Consider the following 11,728-nt stretch of genomic DNA (forward strand, 5'->3'; position numbering starts at 1 on the left):
TATGGGGAATTCAAGTTCCACTAGGATCAAAACAGTGTACTTCATCTTTCCAAACAAGAAATGTTCTTTACAGGTGCCCCAGTGTGCCTAAAACTTGTGCTGCTCAAACAGGGCAATGCGTACGAAATGACTCCTCGACATTTGCCACTCAACACTATTTTTCTGAGCTTCAATGAGAGGTATTGCTATGATCTGAAGATCTGTGTCCCCCCAAATTCATATGTTGAAATCCTAAACCCCAGAGGAGATGGCATTAGGTAGAGCATTTGGGGGTTACTTAAATCATGAGGCTCAACCCTCATGAGTGGGATTAATGTTTTAAAAAAAGAAACTCCAGAAAGTCCCTTGCTCCTTCCATCTTGTGAGGACACAGTGAGAAGTTGTCAGCCATGAATTAGGAAGAGGGTCCTCGTGAGACCGTGACTGTGCTCGCAGCTTGATCTTGGACTTCCAGTCTCTGGAACTGTGAGAAATAAATTTCTGTTATTTGTAAGCTACCCAGTCTGCAGTATATTGTTATAACAGCCTTAGTGGACTAGACAGGCAGTATTTATCTCCTCTTACTTAGACTGTGCTCTTCCTCACCAGAATCTAGAACACATCATCTACCTGGGGACAGCCTGAGGCTTCGACTTTTAAAATAGCCTGAGACATTTTTGTAATGAACACTTAGGAAGTAAAAAAATGCTGCATAACAGGAAATTAGGAAAAGACAGGCACGGATAACTATCTTGAGATGGGGGAGGAGCATTTGTGTGTACGAAGTTACACAATGAGAGGGTTGTTGATTGCATTTGTCCATATTTAATTTACACTAGAAAATAAGTTATAGTGTATTTTGTTTTCAGAATGCATGATGGAAAAGTACAGACTCTGGAGTCCAACAAACTGAAATTATAACCCTATTTTTCTCTGTAGGTGTATGTAAATGACTTTCAATCAAAAGTTATTTATATTTACTCTGTAAAATGGGCTGACTGTATCCATGGTTGCTATAAATGTTAAATATGTATATGAGGTTTATATTACAAGAGATAAACAAATGGCAGTTATATTGCACCCACTGGCTTAGTTATTATTTAACCAATAATTATAATGTCATAAAATTAATCAATTATTTCCTTTCAAAAGGCACTGAGTCACTAAGCTTATATTATAAATTTTGTTGAGATAGTTATTCTTTTTGATATAAGATGACTAAAAATGGCTTAAGCTCAAGAAAGATTTGGTGGCTCTGTTGGTTTGCAAACTGGTCCCTTACACAAAGGGCAAGGAGAGTCTGAACAAAGGGGCAGATCGCTCCGGATAGGTAGGTATCAGATTTAATAAGCAAAGGAACTTACATACAAGGAACTTGTTTGGGGTGAACAACAGACAATTAGATATTCGCACCCACCCACCAGAATCTTAAAATTTTATAGAGAGGCCTGAACTGGGTTCAGTCATGTGCTCCATCCAGATGGTCTCAACCACACAGAGCTCTCTCAAGGCTGAGTCCTTCAGAACAGCCTCTGAAGGGCTTGCCATCCTGCCTCTGAGTTGCTTTCTTCTGTCGGCTCCATTCACAGGCAGCTTCTTTCCTCTTGATGGAAGATGATGTCAAGCTCTCAGCCTGCATCCTTCTCTCTTAAAAGCCAGAGTGGGAAGTGGGGCTCTTCCCATTAGTATTCCAGAATTGAGTTCACATCAGTTCTAGATGGGCCCCATGCCCATCAATCTTGCCAAGTGGAACTGGTCCCACTTGGTGCCCAGCATCATAGAGGCATTTGGAAGCGGCCCTACTGAACCCACAAGAACTGATGGTAGGAGACAGATGCATTACCAAGGAAAATTGTGGTGTTAGGAGCCACATGTGAAGGAATCCTGGGTAAGAAAAAAAAAAAAAAAACATTTTCAGTAAAGCATATAAATGTTGAATTTATGTGGGGCTACCACAAGAAAAATAAACTGATGAAACAAAAGAAAAGAATACCAAAATACTATTTCCTGTTCAAGGAAGGTTAGTTATAACTTTCTGGAGAGTGGTGCTATGCAGAACTGAATGCAGGGCATAGGGTGAATGGCTCTAATCTTTCCCAAACAGGTACAGCTGCTGAGGTCTATTGCTTACAGGTATAGAAAGCATTCCTGCTTAATTCAAAATAATAATTGTCAGCTGTGTCACCATCTAAAGCAGGGATTTTTAGCATTTTATTGTGTCATCAATCTCCTTTCTCCATAGACCGCCCCTCCTTAGAATATTTTTAAAGGCAGTTTTTTTTTTTTAAAAAGGTATTACTTCAACAAGGACCTGCTGTATAGCACATGGAATTCTACTCAATACTCTGTAATAACCTATATGGGAAAATAATCTGAAAAAGTATAGATATATGTATATGTATAACTGAATCACTTTGCTGTACACCTGAAACTAACACAACATTGTAAATCAACTATACTCCAATATGAAATAAAAACAATTTAAAAAAGCATGAAGATTAGATCACTCCCTAACACCATACACAAAAATAAGCTCAAAATGGATTAAAGACCTAAATGTAAGGCCAGAAACTATCAAACTCTTAGAGGAAAACATAGGCAGAACACTCCATGACATAAATCACAGCAAGATCCTTTTTGACCCACCTCCTAGAGAAATGGAAATAAAAACAAAAATAAACAAATGGGACCTAATGAAACTTCAAAGCTTTTGCACAGCAAAGGAAACCATAAACAAGACCAAAAGACAACCCTCAGAATGGGAGAAAATATTTGCAAATGAAGCAACTGACAAAGGATTAATCTCCAAAATTTATAAGCAGCTCATGCAGCTCAATAACAAAAAAACAAACAACCCAATCCAAAAATGGGCAGAAGATCTAAATAGACATTTCTCCAAAGAAGATATACAGACTGCCAACAAACACATGAAAGAATGCTCAGAGAAATGCAAATCAAAACTACAATGAGATATCATCTCACACCAGTCAGAATGGCCATCATCAAAAAATCTAGAAACAATAAATGCTGGAGAGGGTGTGGAGAAAAGGGAACACTCTTGCACTGCTGGTGGGAATGTGAATTGGTACAGCCACTATGGAGAACAGTATGGAGGTTCCTTCAAAAACTACAAATAGAACTACCATATGACCCAGCAATCCCACTACTGGGCATATACCCTGAGAAAACCATAATTCAAAAAGAGTCATGTACCAAAATGTTCATTGCAGCTCTATTTACAATAGCCAGGAGATGGAAACAACCTGGGTGTCCATCATCGGATGAATGGATAAAGAAGATGTGGCACATATATATAATGGAATATTACTCAGCCATAAAAAGAAACGAAATTGAGCTATTTGTAATGAGGTGGATAGACCTAGAGTCTGTCATACAGAGTGAAGTAAGTCAGAAAGAGAAAGACAAATATCATATGCTAACACATATATATGGAATTTAAGAAAAAAAAATGTCATGAAAACCTAGGGGTATGACAGGAATAAAGACACAGACCTACTAGAGAATAGACTTGAGGATATTGGGAGTGGAAAGGGTAAACTGTGACAAAGCGAGAGAGAGGCATGGACATATATACACTACCAAACATAAGGTAAATAGCTAGTGGGAAGCAGCCGCATAGCACAGGGAGATCAGCTCGGTGCCTTGTGACCGCCTGGAGGGGTGGGATAGGGAGGGTGGGAGGGAGGGAGATGCAAGAGGGAAGAGATATGGGAACATATGTATATGTATAACATTCACTTTGTTATAAAGCAGAAACTAGCACACCATTATAAAGCAATTATACTCCAATAAAGATGTAAAAAAAAATAAAAAAATAAAGAACCACCAACAACAAAAAAACCCAAAACATTAACAACTGATGAGTCTAAATGAAAAAAAAAAAAGCATGAAGATTGTAAAAAAAGGTATTACAAAGAAAATTACTCCTATGAAATATATTCATCAAAATATTTTTAAACACACTTGGGACAAAGTGATATATATGCTTCTTTATTAAGAGAGCAAATATCAAGATCCAGGCAGGTCTAATAAGACTGTAATTTCAGTGTAGTGATGACCATAGATACTAATTTGAGATATTTTCCATTAATGCACTATTATGTAAAAATATCTGTAATTTCTCTTTGTGACAATACAGCACAAGAAGTACTGAATTTTAAATTAGAGTTTAGTGAAAATAGAATACAATTTTGCCCCGAGCAAATGTATAGACACACCAGATTAATAAACAGTACCTTCAGCTCAATTATTTACTGAAGTGGAAACTGGCAATTGAATCTGAATATTTTAGAGGTGAGAGAAAATGATAAAAAGATCAGTTTCAGTAGTTTCCAGTGATAATGGGTGTGTGATTTTAACATGTATTCTGTTTTGAATAAATGCTCTCAAATAAATGAATCAGAAAAAAAATAGAGTTGCTCCGGTTGAAATTTGGGTGGCAAGCCTCAAGCTCTGGTCAGGGGGCTTTGCATCGTCATCCACAGCTGTCATTGAGGCATCCAAAGACTCCAGAAGGCCTGTTCAAAAATCACCTATCTCATTTACCTGTTTGCAAATTTTTTGTCACATAAAGAATCCATTCTCATAACAGTTAAATGAAATACATTAGACCTCGAGCCTCATCACTGGGCAGAAAACACTATGATTTCTATCCAACCAACACTTACTAAAAGCCTACATAGAGCTCTATGAAAAAATAAAACTGAGGCATGGTCCCTAGTTTCATGGATCAGATAAACCAGGCTTCAGAAGAAACTACATATAAAGAAAGAAAGAAAAATTTGTTAACAAAATAAAAACATAGTAAATGAGTGAAAAATCAATATATTAGAAGACATTTCTTTTTGGAGCATAAGACAACTACTTTGTGTTTAATGACATTTGACTCCCCCCACCCTGGCCCGGAAAAAAAACACCCTTGCATTTGTATTTGTCTACTTAAAATTTTGTAAGATGCTTATATCTGGAGGAAAGAAAAAAATCTGAACAGTCTCAGATTTAGAGTCAACCTGAAATTGAGAGCTCTGGAAAGAGGCTATATGTAGAATATAGAATATAGAATATATGTAATATAACACACACATACACAGAGTGATGAGTTCCTTAACTATAAAGCCTGGAAACAGCGCTCTAAGACACTTGGTAATAAAGGAAGACATTATCCAGTATTTGGGGGGAAAAATCAGAGAGTCTCTTTGCCTGTTCCTGGAGGGTCTCAGGAGAAAAGAAAAAAAAAAATAGGTCAACTTGCTGATGTACTTAATCTCCTCACAGTGAACTGGTCTCCTCACTTACAAACTGGTAGGAAGTGTCCATGAGTCGGGGGACAGGATGGGGAGAAGCTGAGACACAGCATAAAAATGGGCCTGTGAGGTATACTCGGGGGGAACTCAGGTGAACTAATTTCACTGAAACTCATGGTGGGTGGGGAAATAGACAAATGACCAAATGATAGGCAGCCTTTATGCCTTGCCAAGGAAACCAGAATTTATTCACAGAGTAAAGGGAAGCCACTGGTGAGTTTTAAAAAGGAAGCAACCAGGTTACTATTTTGAAATATTGCCTCAGCAATACTATGTAAGATGGTTTGGAAACAGGATAATTACCAGTTATGAGGTTATTTCAGTAGATTAGGAGAGACGTGGGTAAGGCCTGAACTAAAAAGTGATGGCAATGGAGAGGATATGGTAGATTCAAAATATTTAAAGATTTGGAACTTATAGGATGTGGGGACCATTTGAGATGCAGAAGGGATGGGAAGGAGGAACCAAGGAGGAGTCCATGCTTCTGGTTTGTGTTGCTTGGTGTTGGTTGTTTACATGTACCCAGACACTTGACTCACAATTCAATGCTCTAAATACAATATAATTGTTTCCATTGGTCGAATTTTATCCATTGAAGAGGTTAAACATTAGCATGAAACAACAGTACTATATATAAAATAGTCAACAGGGACCTACTGTATAGCACAGGGAACTCTACTCAATATTCTGTAATAACCTATATGGGAAAAGAATCTGAAAAATAATTGATATATGTATATGAATAACTGAATCACTTTGCTGTACACCTGAAACTAACACAACATTGTAAATCAATTATGCTCCAATATAAAATAAAAATTAAATTAAAAAAAAGAATGAAACAACAGTTCCTATGAGCTATGTGCACATGTTATTAGGGAAGACAGGCTGGTTGTCCCCAACAGGATCAAAACAGCTCCACCAGATAGCATCACCTTGGGAGATATTGTTGAACAAGTTCTGGCTCTTTGTCTAAAGGGATCAAGACTAGATCCATCCTTTAGGACTTCACTAACAATAAAAAAGATCTGAGAAATGGAAATATTAATCATATTGTCAATTGCTTTATTTATAAAAAGAAATCTAAATGCTGGCCATTGTATTTTTCTTTGTGTAGCATGTCAACAGGGGAAAGCCAACAGATGAAAAGAGATTTTGATTAAAGGGTATTAGATCTATAATTAAATCTATATAGACTTAATATTTAATGGCATCAGGTTAGAAAAGTCCCCGTGTATCACTGTTAATGATAATGAGGTGTATGTCACATTCTTGTTATTTTTGGGTAAATTAACCTCTTCAATCATAAGCATCCTAGCTGGCTCACAGTGCTACCTCTTCGAAATAAAACTGAACATCTCTCCAGCATTGTATCTTGTTGACCTTTTATTTTAAGTTTTGGGAGAATAATCTTTCTTCCAAGCTCTTGGGAAACAACATTATAGTTATATAATGTTCTAATAATATCCTCTTCTTTGACACAGATAATTTATACATTTTTATAGTAGAACATCTTTTAGAATTGAGCTAATATAAGGGTCAAATCATGTCATTTCCTACAAAAATGTATTCCATGCAAGGTTTTATCTATAAAGCAGCTAATATTCCTATCTGAAGACAGCAGTTCTATATCCGACTCCGAACTGTTCTGGAACTTCTATTAGTTGAGTCTGATTTTTCAGGAATTTGTGGCACCTCTAAAAACTGTAAAGACCAACCGTTGACAAATATCCTTAATTTCTTCAAATTTCCTTTTCCTAACTTCATATCTGCTCTCTGCTTCACATTTCATATCAATAATAGAGCCTATTGCACATTCTAATCATTCTGGGAAAAAGGTCACGTGCCTGCTGGTTCAGCAAATTTATTATTAAATGAAGAAGGGACCACTTGTTATCAGATGACTTCAACATACGTTTATGTTTAAATTTAATATTTTCTTCCTTTATGATAGGATTTAGTAGTTTTTGAAATGTGGTCATCTGCTGTGCAGAGATCGCCCTCTACAGAGATGAATGCTTGAGAATAGAAGATGTTTTCTGCTGAATTAGCCTGGATGATTTTGTAAGGTCAAATCCCCCAGGGAAGTATAGAAGAAAGGCTTTGGACACCCCATGAAAGAGAAGGCTGGCAATAACATACAAGGGTCTACTATTTTTAATAGTTGTTGAGGCCAGTGGAGACATTTTTATACTGTTTAAATTTCCTTCTTTTCCTTTGCAAGGTACATTTTTTTTTCATTTTATAAGATTTGGTACTTGTGTACAGCATTTGAAAAACAACAAATAAAAATATCTTTAACACAGAGATAGCCACTATTTTATCTCTTGGTATATTTTCTTTAAATGTTTGACTTTATTTATTACCTTTAAAGCATCATTGCTATCATATTTGTATACACTTTTGTAATTTAAATGTTAATAGTATCTGTCATTTTTTCTGACTGTAAATGTCAAGAAAAAAAGTCACAATGATCCTACTACATATGGGTAACACGTAAATATTTGGTTATATTTCTTAGGTGTTTTTACATACATACATACACACCTTATATACCATGCCTCTCTCTGGATCTCCTTATTCCCTAGGACACCATTTTTTGAAGCAATAAAGTATTTTTTAATTAAGGTATGCACATTAGTTTTTTTTAACATCTTTATTGGAGTACAATTTAAACATAATGCTATTGCACACACAGACTACAATATAGTGTAAACATAACTTTTATATGCACTGGAAAACCAGAAAACTTTTGTGACTTGCTTTATTGTGATATTTGCTTTGTTGCTGTGGTCAAGGGCAGGGGTCCCCAACCCCTGGGCTGTGGAGCGGTACCGGTGCGCGGCCTGTTAGGAACCAGGCTGCACAGCAGGAGGTGAGTGGCAGATGAGCCAGTGACGCTTCATCTGCCACTATCCATCACTCCCATTACTGCCTGAACCATCCCTCCCCCAACCCTGGTCTGTGGAAAAATTGTCTTCCACGAAACCGATCCCTGGTGCCTAAAAGTTTGGGGACCATTAGTCTAGAGTATCTCTGAGATATGTATTTAATCATCTACCAATAACTCAAGTAAAATGAGGACAGAGTACTGATTTAGCAATGTGAAGGTCATAAGTGATGATAATAAGAGGAGTATTTTGGGGGCCAAAATCTAGATGGAATAGATTCAGAGTAAAATGAAAGCAGAATAATGTTTGGTAACAGGTATTTCCTCTTTCAAGGAAATTTACTATAAAATGAAGAGGAGAATTGGGACAGTATCTGGAGAAGGATGTGAGGTCAAAGGGGAGATATTGGAGATAATAGATTATCTTTTTTCTACCCTAAAGCACTTTTCCTAACTGCAAATAAAAATCAAATAACTTTTTGGGTCACATCTATAATATAACTGGCTGTTTCTTACAGCCCTACTGTCTCTAAATTAGAAACACCCTACTGAAGCTAGCTTTCTCTTCCCATGTTGTGGTATTACTCCTAGTATTTCTTTCTTTTCCATGTTCTACATCTGTCTGTTGCTTTTACTGGAACTGTTAACATATCATTTTAATCAGATCATCTTATCTTCACTTTCCTTTAATTCCTTCCTGAAAAGGACTTTGTCTAATTAATGAAGTCATCATAAAATCTTTTCCAACAGCTTTTTCCCCCTCCTATTATAGATTTCTAAATAAGTGCAACTTCTCCATTGATATAAAATTCATTTCCAGTTCATATTTCCCTATAGTTGAATTACTACAAATAGAGCCTGGGATTAATGGTATTTGAACCCGAAGCTTCCATGTCATGTGGTCCTTTGTTCATTGAGATGCTCAGAGCAAACTTTCCTCTTTAGGCCACTGCACTTTCTTTTACTGCAGAGTATTAGTTTCCTCTCCTTTTATTTTCCCCCATTTTCTCATAACCTGGCATTTTTCTTCATGTTTCCAATTCATTATTTCTTCTATTGGTATGTAAAAACCACTCCAAAACATAGTGTCTTAAAACAGCAATAATTATTTACTGTCTCTCACTGTTCCTGTGGCTCAAGAGTTGGGAATAGCTTGGCTGGGTGGTTCTGGCTCAGGACTCCTTTGAGGTTGCAGTCAGACTGTCATTTCAAAGGGATGCTCTCGAAGCCTCTTTGTCACTTGTCTGGAGTCTGAATTGGGAAGACTTGAACAGCTGGGATTTCTTGAACATAGATTTTGTCCCTATGTAGTTTCTCCACGTGGTCTCTTGAGAAGAGTAACTTCAGGATAGCCAGGTTTCTTACATGCCAGTTCCGGCTTCCCGCTGCACGTGTCCTGAGAGTCAGATGGAAGCCGTGATGGCCTTTCATGAGTTTGCTTCTGAAATCATGCAGCCTCACTCCCTCTGCATTCTATTGGTCCAGGCAGTTACAAAGTTCTGCTTAGTTTCCAGGGGAGAAAACACAGACGCCCACCTCCTGATGGAGGAATGTCAAGGCAGCTGTGTAAAAACAGCATGTGGAATTGGAAATATATTGATGCAGCCATCTCAGAAATGTTATCTGAAAGCTGATCTCGTTTCTTTTCAAATCTTGTTCCTCCTTCTAATTATTGCCTTATGCTTCAACATACTCTCCATTCGTGAATGATTTTCTTATTTTCTTTATTCTCCTGGCTTCACTTCCTTGCCTCTCACCCCGAAGCTAATGCTAAGGAATTTTTTCACACTTTTTAGTACCCTCAGATGCCTTCTACTTGTGATCCCAAAACACACTAAACATGTCAATCTCCAAATCAAATGATCTTTGCTTCTGCACTACTGAATCTTTCTGGAGAAAACTACATTACTGTGTTTTCTGGCATCATCATCATCATTATTATTAATTTTCATTCTCAACCAAAGTTTTTGACACTGCCAAGCAGTACTCTTTGTCAACTAGTTAAAAATATTCCCCATTCATTCTGAATAAATATGGTAAGCCCAGAGTAGAAATGGCTTGTGTTTCATCCAGCACATCATCCATAGAGGTTTCATGAAGAGGTTTATGTGGAAGAAGCAAGCCAAAGAATTCTCTTTGTAGTACCAGTCACTAGAAATGTTTATTTCATAAGGAAGGATATTGCTATGTTCAGATGTATGAAACAAATTTAGATTGATGTAGCCCCACTTGTTGATTGTTGCTTTTGTTGCTTGTGCTTTTGGGATCATATCCAAAAAACTATTGCCAAAACCAATGTCAAGGAGCTTCTTTCTAAATTTTCTTCTGGGATTTTTATGGTTTCAGATCTTATATTTACATCTTTAATTCATTTTGAGTTAATCTTTGTGAGTGGTATAAGATAGGAGTTCAATTTCATTTTTCTGCCTGTGGTTATCCAGTTTCTCAACACTACTTGTTGAAGAAACTATCCCTTCCCCATTGAGTATTCTTGGCAAATATCAGCTGAGACATTTTTACTTCTTTACTGTGTAATAACTGAAATTCACTCATGCAGATGTATCAGCATTGCCCACTTTAAAAAGTCACTAGGGGGGCTTCCCTGGTGGTGCAGTGGTTGAGAGTCCAGCTGCCGATGGAGGGGACATGGGTTCGTGCCCCCATCTGGGAAGATCCCATGTGCCACGGAGCGGCTGGGCCCGTGAGCCATGGCCACTGAGACTGTGTGTCCGAAGCCTGTGCTCCACAATGGGAGAGGCCACAACAGTGAGAGGCCCGCATACCGCCAGAAAAAAAAAGTCACTAGTACTAAAAGTAGGATTTTACTCTTGTCAAACCTTTTTTGGCTCTTAATACCTATCCTCCTTTGTAAAATAAATTACTTTGAAATTCTAAAAAAAAAAAAAATCAGTTGACTGTACATGTGTGGGTTTATTTCTGAACTCTCTATTCTGTTCCAGTGATCTGTGTGTCTGTTATTATGTCAGTACTGTATTGTTTTGATTACTATAGCTTTGTAATATAGTTTGAAATCAGGAAATGTGATGTCTCCAGTTTTGCTCTTCAGAATTGATTTCACTAACCAGGGTCTTTTTTGTTTCCATACAAATTTTAGGATTTTTTTTTTCTATTTCTCTGAAAAAAATCAATGGAACTTTGATAGGGATTGCATTGACTCTATAGATGGTTTGGGGGTAGTATGAACATTTTAACAATATTAATTCTTAATTCATGATTACATACATCTTTCCATTTGTTTGTGCCTCCTTCAATGTCTTTTATCAAAGTCTTGAACATTTTATGGTACATATCTTTCACTTTCTTGGTAAGTTTAGTCCTAATATTTTATTGTTTTCGTTGTTGTGAATGGGATAATTTTCTTTATTTCTTTTTCAGATGTTCTGCTGTTAGTGCATACAAACACAACTGATTTCTATATGTTGATTTTGTATCTTGCAACTTTACTGAATTGGTTGATTGGTTCCAACAGTTTTTACTTTGAATCTTTAGAATTTTATAAGCTCCTATCATCTGC

The sequence above is a fragment of the Leucopleurus acutus genome (assembly GCF_964270905.1).
Source record: "Leucopleurus acutus genome assembly, chromosome: 10".
Taxonomy (NCBI): domain Eukaryota; kingdom Metazoa; phylum Chordata; class Mammalia; order Artiodactyla; family Delphinidae; genus Leucopleurus; species Leucopleurus acutus.